Below are 9,958 nucleotides of genomic sequence, written 5' to 3' on the forward strand. Positions count from 1 at the left end.
CAGCAACTGGATGTTAGTAATGCCTTTTTACACAATGACTTGTCCGAGGAGGTTTACATGAAGATTCCTCAAGGTCTATATGGGTACGAATCCTTACAGTGTTTCAAGCTCAAGAAATCTCTCTATGGCCTAAAATAAGCAAGTCGAAAATGGTATGAGAAACTCTCTAACCTTCTTCTCTCATTTGGTTATTCATAATCACATGCCGATCACAACTTGTTTATCAAGCATGAAAAAGGGGAATTTACTGGTTTATTGATATACATTGATGATATTGTTTTAACTGGCAACTCTTCCACTGAAATAACAAAGCTCAACATATACTTCAATCCAATTTTCGAATTAAAGATTTGGGGGAACTCAAATATTTTCTAGGATTAGAAGTAAGCTGGTTTGATGATGGCATCTTTGTATCTCAACGAAAATGCTGCCTTGGGTTGCTTTCAGATTCCACTCCTATGGATAGTTCTCTTCGTTTAACATAGGATAATTCGAGTGAATTACTTGATGATCGCCTATCCTATAGGCGCCTTGTTGGTCGTTTGATTTACCTCACAACGACTCGTCCAGACATCGTTTTTGCGACTCAATAATTAAGTCAGTTCATGGCAAATCCTACAAAGTCTCATTTAGGTGCTGCAATAAGAGTTCTTAAATACTTGAAAGGTTGTCCAACCAAGGGGCTCTACTTCAAACGGAATTATCCTATCCACCTAATTGGGTTTAGTGATGCCGATTGGGCAACTTGCATATTCACACGCCGATCAGTCACAGGTTATTGTTTCTTCATAGGGAACTCTTTAATTTCTTGGAAAACCAAAAAATAGAATATCGTGTCTCGTTCTTCCTCCGAAGCAGAATATAGAGCCCTTGCTACTACTACCTGCGAGTTGCAATGGTTAACTTACTTCTCCATGATCTCAAAATCCAGTGTTCTAAGTCAGCAACACTTTATTGTGATAATCAAAGTGCTTTACACATTGTTGCAAATCCAGTCTTTCATGAAAGAATGAAACACTTGGAGATCGATTGCCATTTGGTTCAAGAAAAGATACAAGCAGGATTAATGAAACTTCTTCTAGTTCCATCATCTCGGTAACTTGTTGATATCTTCACTAAAGCTCTTCCCCCTTGGCTATTCCATGCAAACTTGTCCAAGCTAGAGATGGTTGAAACTCCTCTCCAGCTTGCGGGAGGTGTAACATCCCTAAGGAATATTACTTAATTAAATAAATAAATAAAAAAATGAAATTAATACGTCGCGATATTATTATTCCCAATGCGAAAAAAGTTAAAATGTTTAATCATCGCGCCAAAATCTATAAGCAGTAATAGAAAAAAAACATTACAATCTCCAAAAATATGAAATCATAAAAACATAATAAAAATCCCTAACTCTAATCCTAGCTAGCCCTCACTCCGTCGCCTAAGCATCCTCAGCATCACCTGTATCATCATCTGCTCCCGTGTAACGAATCACATGATCATCGCCAATCACAAACAAAATGGGTGAGCTCATAATGAAAATAACACATACATTAATAATATCAATTACCCAACTAATTTAGTCTAGTCAGTTCTTGGCCAAGACCTTAATACCCCAAGGTTTTTCAACCTTCAAATCACACAATACTTAGCCTTGGATTTAGGATTTATGATGCTCACATGAACCTGCCCGCTCGTGGTCCTGCCTCTACGAACCTCCCCGCTTGTAGTCCTGCTCTACGGACTTGCCCGCTCGTAGTCCAACACACGTGATCCACCAGCTACGTACCTCCCCGCATGCAGCATCTCTCAAGTGTGAGCACGGAACATATGAACCTACCTCGCTCGTATCCCCACACGAAAGTATGAGGATATGAACCTCCCTGCTTATACCATCACGTGTTCACCACCATCCAAGTATCGCATCACTGCGTGAAAACAACACATACAAGCCACTAACCACAACATTATAGTCTAGTGCAGCCTAACCGCCTCTAGACAAAACCTATGCAGACCGCCTGGCAAAACATCCTCGTCGCCAAGCGCCAAGCTCCAGACAACCCCACCGTTTCAAGGTCTGTCGCCTAGTGGAACACACCTTGCCGCCAGGCGCCACGCAGTGCAGGGACTTCCCTAGAGGTCCTATCGCCTGGCACATACACCCGGGCCACCAGGCGTTATACTAGTAGCGATATCTACTGATTTAGCACCCCAAAACAGATTGGCTTAAAGACTAAAGTACTTCCAAAAGTCCATAAATACACTCGTCACTCAAGGTTAGACTCTTGGTAATCTACAGTTCTCACAGGGTTCGAATGTCTATCATTCATAACTCTCAATTCCCTTATTCAAATCCTATGATTTTACCAAGTCCTTTAACATTGCATAATACCTCAATGAAGCTCATGGAAAAGGTCCACCAATTCCAGTACATAAATAATTAAACTACCTGTTACCTCCCTATTGAAATGATGCCAACCTTTTATTCAATCTCTTTCACCTAAAGCTACACCAATTTAAGATTTAAACCTTACCCTAATAGATAGTAAGTGTCAAAAAATCATAGTTCTATATCCAACAAAACATTACCTTTTCCCAGCACCCCCAAACTTATTGACCATCAACATCATTCCTTATCATGTTCATAATGTCATATGCAACCCCACTCTCACATACTAATAAGTTATACACCTTCATATTCTTTTCGCTATAGCCTTCCACTTACCACAACTTTAGTTTAATACTCTTGTCCACCTAAATTTATCACAAGAGCCCATACACCACTCTCGGCCTCTACACCATCAGAACACCAAGCTGGAAAGCCCCCAACTATCGCTTGGCGGTAGATAATGCACCGCCAGGCGATGTAACAAGTCCTGGAAACTTCCCAATTTTTCCCTCTGTGCGAAGAACCCTTACATTTTTCCCAACCCATCTCACTATTCCACTAGGCCGAACCCTTATGCATATCCAGAAAATAAAATGCACATAGATGGATACGAATACTTAATAATCAGACATATAAATCAATTCCTAATTAACTTTTCTCCACCTTATCACTAATTCCATGGTTATGCCACACCTTTGATATGAAATTTTATCACCAAATCCCATTATTCAATTTGCATTAGTAAAATCAAACATAGTATACACCAACCAATTCCAGAAATCGCAATGACTTCTGCATCACAACACCACAAAAATCGTGTAGAACATCGTCGCACCGCGTAACGGTAGTTCATCGTCGCCAGGTGGTTCATAGCAGAACCCAGAAACTGGGTCAATTCTGATGTGTCGCCTGGCGGCACATTCATGCCAGCCAGGCGGTTTTTGGGCAAAAACCTAGAGTTTTGCGGAAAGCAGCGTAAACAGAAGGGGATTTCATACGATTTCGTTCATACAAGGCACAATAGATAGGAAACATACTCATCAATCACACATCTATATATTATATACATACATTCACCAATCAAAGTCATACCAGCACTTAAGCATGTTAGTTTTGAAATGGTTGAAAAGCCAAGAAGGGTGGGTTTGAATTGGCTAGTTAAAAATTTAGGCTATCTTTGCAAGCTAAAAACCACCTTTAATTGAATCAAATAGATCACCAAGTTAGGATGCAAACAATACAGAACTATACACTTTCAATCGATCAAAAACAAAGTTAACAGATTGATTTTACTAAACAGATTCTCTTCTAGTATAATCAATCGATTGAAACTGAAAAAACAGTCGACTGAAATACTGGGAAAAATGCAGAAATGCGAATTTGAATTTTAAACCAGAAACAATGCTCAAGAATGATCAAGACCAGTTCCAAATGATCATACAAACATGCTCAATGCTACAGATGCCATGAAAACATGCAAGAACATGAAAAAGATGATTAAAGCACAAGTTCCTGAAACTTTAAAATGGAAATACAAGAGAGAAAGGTTGGAGAAGAGAGGACACCACGAATTTTTATACTGGTTCACTCAAACCTGAGCTACATCCAGTTTTTCAAGGCAACCTTAGCTTGACTTTGCACTATTTCAAAAGTTTTACAAAGTTTTACAGTTTAAGACTATTGCAGCCAACCTTTTAACCTGTTGAAAAACCATTCAACAGACTAAAAGAGACATTTTAACCTGTTGAAAAACCATTCAACAGATTAAAAACACAATAAAGACCAAACTACATTTAATTAATGCTTTAAGGTCTACGACATGAATTACAAGCTACAAATACACTTTCTAAATGATGTAACTACATGGAGAGCACATGTTCTAGCCTTGATCACCATGGATATCATCAAATCACCTTTCCTTCATCAATGTAGGCTTCATTCCAATGGTAATGGTTTCAAGATAGTTCAAAAGAGCTTCATTAAGTCTTCATCAAATCTTCAAGAAGCAAACCACATTGGCTTCACATGTCAACAATCTCCCCTTGATTTGATGAAGCCAACCTCTATTCCATCTATCTTCTTCTATCTTCCATTGCAAAAAAGCTTCCATTTGTTGGATACCAATTGATGAAGTAAAACCTTAGCTTGAAGCTTGTGAACCTGAAAAACATTTACAGCAGCAATACACACAAGCTAGCAAGTATACAACTCTAATCATGCTCCCCTTATCAATAATATGAGTTCAAATTTAGATTTGATTATTGATTCCAATTTTAATGCTTAGTTTAATGTGATTAATTATCCAATTTCCAATTTTTCCAATTATTCTCCCCCTTTGGATTCATCAAACAGAAGAAATGAATAAAGATAACAAGCATTGCATTTTATTTCATTAATACGGGAAGGGAATACAACCAACAGAAACTGAAAACAGAAAACAGATGCATAAAGCTGATACAATCAGTCGACTGAAATGAAAAACAACCAACTGAAACAAACACAACTCAAACTGAAAAATCACAAACACAAGGATGCAATGCATGATCCTAAACAGCTACCACACTCAGTCATCCTGAGGATCATTTCTGGTCTGGAATGAGTGGAGCATATCATGGATATCATGGATTTGGCCATCTAATGCATTGAACCTCTCATTGCAATAGTTGTGATGTTCATGTTGAGACACATTGAGCTCATGTAGCTGGTTCAGCACCATCCTCTCAAAATGTGAGTACACAGGGCCTCTATCCTCTGAGGGTTGTAGGGAATCAAGTCCATAGGTCCAACAGTTGGTTCATCTTCTTGATTTGCACCACTTGGACCAGCTTCATGGTCATTTGCACCAACAACAACAACTTCAGTAGTTGTCCATCCATTTCCCACCTTGATAAAGCCCATTTTGTGCAGATTTTGGTTGGAGGTATGGTTCAATAGTCCAGTTGACTCCTCTAGCTCATCCTTTACATCAATACTAAAGTATTCAATGAATTTAGACACCAAAACCACATATGGAAGCCTAAAATCCATGAACCTCTTGGCCTTGAGCATGTGATCACGAAACACATAGATCCAATCCACTTGAATGTTGTGTTGAATGCAGTACATGAGTATCAAATCTCCCTCATTCAATGTTGAATGGTTGCTACCACGCGGAACAAGGATTTTTGTGACAATCATACCAAGTAACCTTTGATCCACCTTGAGACCACCAACATGGAAGTGTTTGATTTCAACAATAGGATTTCTCAAGCATTGGCCATAATATTGCATCTTGTTGAATTTTGGAACAGCCCTAGTTTCACCTTTTCTCACTTGTACACCCCTTGGTTTGAGTCCAACCACATCTTTCCAAGCTTTCTTGTTGATCTCCATTTGGACACCCTTGATGCTGGACAGTAGGACATCATTTTTGAACTCCAAGTTGGTGAAAAACACCTTCATCAAGTCTGGATAGATTTTCCCTGAAAGTTCAAGGAAGGACTTCAACTTTTGATGCTTTAGTTGTTGGAATAGGTTTTCAAAGCCTTCAGCCCTTAGCCATGAGAACCTCAACACCTTAGGAATGCTGATCTGCTTCCTATTCATCTCAATAAGGAACACTTGAATGTTATCCTCATGATCTTCAAACCATGCTTCAATTCCTCCATGGCTTTCATGATTTGGAGACCTTGGAGTAGGAAGAGTGGAATGCTCATCATCAGATTGGATAGCTCTTTGGGAACGAAGAGGCATGATGAGTGTTGGTATTGCCGTTTCTAAAAGATGTATGATGCAAATGCAGTAATACAAGTGCAGTATTTATAATTCAACAAACTGATTTTCAGAAACAATTGATTAAATGGTACAGATTTTTCTAATTAATTCGTTTTATGTTACCCAAATCAATTTAATGCGGTCCAAAATAGTATCTCATGCATTCATGATGTTTTCAATGTGTTTTTATGAGAGAATCAATCAGTTCAGATCATGTGAGCTGCAGGCACATTGGAATTGTAAACTAGAATGCTTTTTGGTCAAACAATTCAGTAAAAGTAACACATGGCTGATGAAATGGGCAGTTAAGAGTAGATAGTACGTGACAAAAAGATGCTTTCTTTGACTGAGTCAGCTTAATAATTCAATTCGTGAGTAAAAGCACAGTTTAAGTAAAATCAACATGTTAAAAAACAGAATCAGTTGACTAAAACAACATCCGAGCATCAGAGATTAAAAACAGAATCTGGTTAAGTGAAATCAGCTGACTGATTTTGAAAATCAATCGATTGAAAACCGTGAAACTGAACTACATTTTTCCATATTCAGTTTTAATGAAATCAACATACTGAATTATGAAAATAGCAGATTAAAAATCATAGCAGATCAATTTTTCATCATCCAATGGCAGTTTAAGTGAAATAAACATGTTGAAATACAGAAACAACAGGTTGACAGATCATGAATTGTGCAAACAGAGGCAAATTTAAGTGAAATCAACACGTTGAAATGCAAAATCAACATGTTGACTATGACAATTTTTAACTTTTGCATACAGCAAAGATTTTTATGAATCAATGCATGAGTACATAAGATTAACATGCTACAAACCCATCAGACCACATTCTTGATGTCTAAAATGCCTAGTTCAGTTCTTAGCTTGTTAAACCTATCTCTAGCCAATGGTTTTGTAAACAAATTTGCCAATTGATTTTTAGTTTTAACAAATTTGATTTCACAATCTCCCTTTTGAACATGATCACGAATGAAATGATGCCTAATCTTTATATGCTTGGTTTTAGAATGTTGTATTGGATTCTTGGTTAAGTTGATTGTACTAGTATTATCACAATACAAAGGTACCTTGCTTAGCCTACACCATAGTCTAAAAGTTGATGTTTCAACCATATGATTTGTGCACAGCCATGTCCAGCAGCAATATATTCAGCTTCAGTTGTGGAAAGTGCCACACAAGCTTGCTTTTTGCTATTCCATGAGATTAGATTTGATCCAAGCAAATGGCAAGTACCACTTGTGCTTTTCCTATCCAATTTGCACCCTACATAGTCTGAATTTGTTGTAAGATAGAGCAAGGACCCAATCAACCCCTATATTTGGTTGAATCTACTGGTTGGCCAACCTCATCTACATCCATAAGGAATTTGTTGCAATTGGAGTGGCAACTTCCTTGCAATCCTCCATTTAGTACTTTTTCAACAAGTCAAAACAGTATTTTGATTGATTTAAAAATGTTCCATGCTTGAGTTGCTTGACTTGCAGCCCTAGAAAGTAGGTAAGCTCACCCATCATGGACATCTCAAATTCTCCCTGCATAGCTGCAACAAACTCTTCACATAATGTGTTGTTATTTGAACCAAAGATGATATCATCAACATACACTTGAACAAGTATAACATCATTTTCATGTTTTCTAATGAAAAGTGTTTTATCCACTGGACCTCTGACATAACCTTTTTATAAGAGAAAATTGCTTAGCCTTTCATACCATTGTCTTGGTGCTTGTTTCAAACCATATAAGGCCTTTTTCAATTTGAAAACATGGTTAGGATAAAGATGATCCTCAAATCCAGGAGGTTGTGATACATACACTTCTTCATTTAGGAAACCATTCAAGAATGCACTTTTCACAACCATTAGATGCAATTTAAAGTTACACATGCAAGCATATGCTAAGAGTAATCTCGCAGCTTCTAGCCTAGCTGCAGGTGCATAAGTTTCATCAAAATCAATATTTTCTTCTTGATTATAACATTTAGCAACTAGTCTATCTTTGTTTCTTACAATATTACCATCTTCATCCATTTTGTTTCTAAAAACCCATTTGGTTCCAATTATATTCATATAATTAGTTTTAGGCACTAGAAACCACACATCATTTCTTGTGAATTGATTGAGTTCATCCTGCATAGCCACAATCCAATTACTATCATTCAAAGCTTCATTCACATTCCTAGGTTCAATTTGAGATACACATGCAACATGTTCACTGATAACGTTGTCGTCAAGGATCAAATTAATACTACTTATCTATAACAACTTCAGTATTGTTAAGAAAGTAGCCAAAAAATTAGTATAGGTTAAGTTAACCCTAAGTCGTCTCCCAACGAACACGGAATTGATTTTTAACAAGTTAGTTCTTATAATATCTATACAAAAGAGTTAGTCAAATAAAATAATAAAAATATGAGAGATAAAGATAAAAAGATAAAATAAGATATAAACAATAATAAAGAAAAATAGGTCGATTCCACTGCTTTTCAAAATAGGATTCATCATTGGTTTCCTAAAGATTATTGTTATTGATTTCTTGTTTAAGACTTCAAATTAATCAATGTAACTTCTCAATTAATTTGTTGGCGTCCTTACTTTCAACCAAAGTAACTTCTCAATCAAAAGCAAGAACTTTGTAGATTAATCTTAGTAAATTTAACCAAAGTAACTTCTCAATTAAATATTACTAATCCTAATCATGTCCATTCTTTTACCTCTTATATCTAGTAAAAAACTAATTAACCAAAGTAACTTCTTGATTAATTCTAATCTAAGTTTTCACCTTTAATCAAAGTAACTTCTCAATTATTAGCAAAAACTCATTCAATCATATGAAAGTTTCTAAAATTAATCAAAGTAACTTCTAAGTTAAAATTTAAAAACTCTTGGACTCATACGATTGTTATGTTATGTAGATTTAACACCGTGCTAACTTGCTACAATGTAAAAATCATTACTTTTACTAAATTAAGAACCAAAAGACATAGATGAAAATAAATCTCAACAAGAATCAAAAGAACAAACAAATTAATTGATCTAACCTCAAAATCCAATTAAGAAATTACAATGGAATCAACCCAAGAAGTTCAGCACTCCATAAAATACAAAATAGAAATAGAAGAAGAATAGAAAGAGAAAGGAAACGAAATTAGGCCCCCTAAGGGTTCCTAAATTCGAAGTCCCGAGCTTGTTCTTCTGTTCTCCCTTGTACTGGGCTTTTCGGTTGCTAAAACCTCTCAAATATCTTTTAAAATAAAGATAAAGATAAATATTCAAAGATATTTGGAGAGATCTAAACTATTTGACAAATATAGTTTGGTTAATAATTTATGATATAATTAAATAAATTAATTATTTAATGATATAATAAATTATTAATAAATAATATTTGCATTAATTTTCTCAATAAGCCATTTTTAATCCTATAGTAAAATTTGCAGAGACATCCAAAAATATCAATATTTGCAATTAAACCCCTCCTTGTTTGACCAGTCTTTGAACATTTGACCAGAGTTGACTGTTTGACCAGATTTTGAATGCTTGACCAGATTTGACCATTTGACTGTGCAATGACAGGATGACACGTGTCATTCCCTTCCCTCTCCCAAAATTAGGGTTTCCGCTCCCTTCATGGATTATGCGCAGGTGCAATGGTTGCTGTGCACCTCCGATCAAGCGTTGCTGCTAGTTCTTCACGGTACTGATGCAGAACGTGGTGGCTCACGGTGTCTTCGCTCCAGCAGCGTTTTTCGGCAAGGATGAAGCTGCGCGTGGTGCGATGGTGGTGTTGCAAGTTCGCGTAGATCACGGGTTTTGCTC

This window comes from Vigna unguiculata, chromosome 10, assembly GCF_004118075.2.
Source record: "Vigna unguiculata cultivar IT97K-499-35 chromosome 10, ASM411807v1, whole genome shotgun sequence".
NCBI classification, from domain to species: domain Eukaryota; kingdom Viridiplantae; phylum Streptophyta; class Magnoliopsida; order Fabales; family Fabaceae; genus Vigna; species Vigna unguiculata.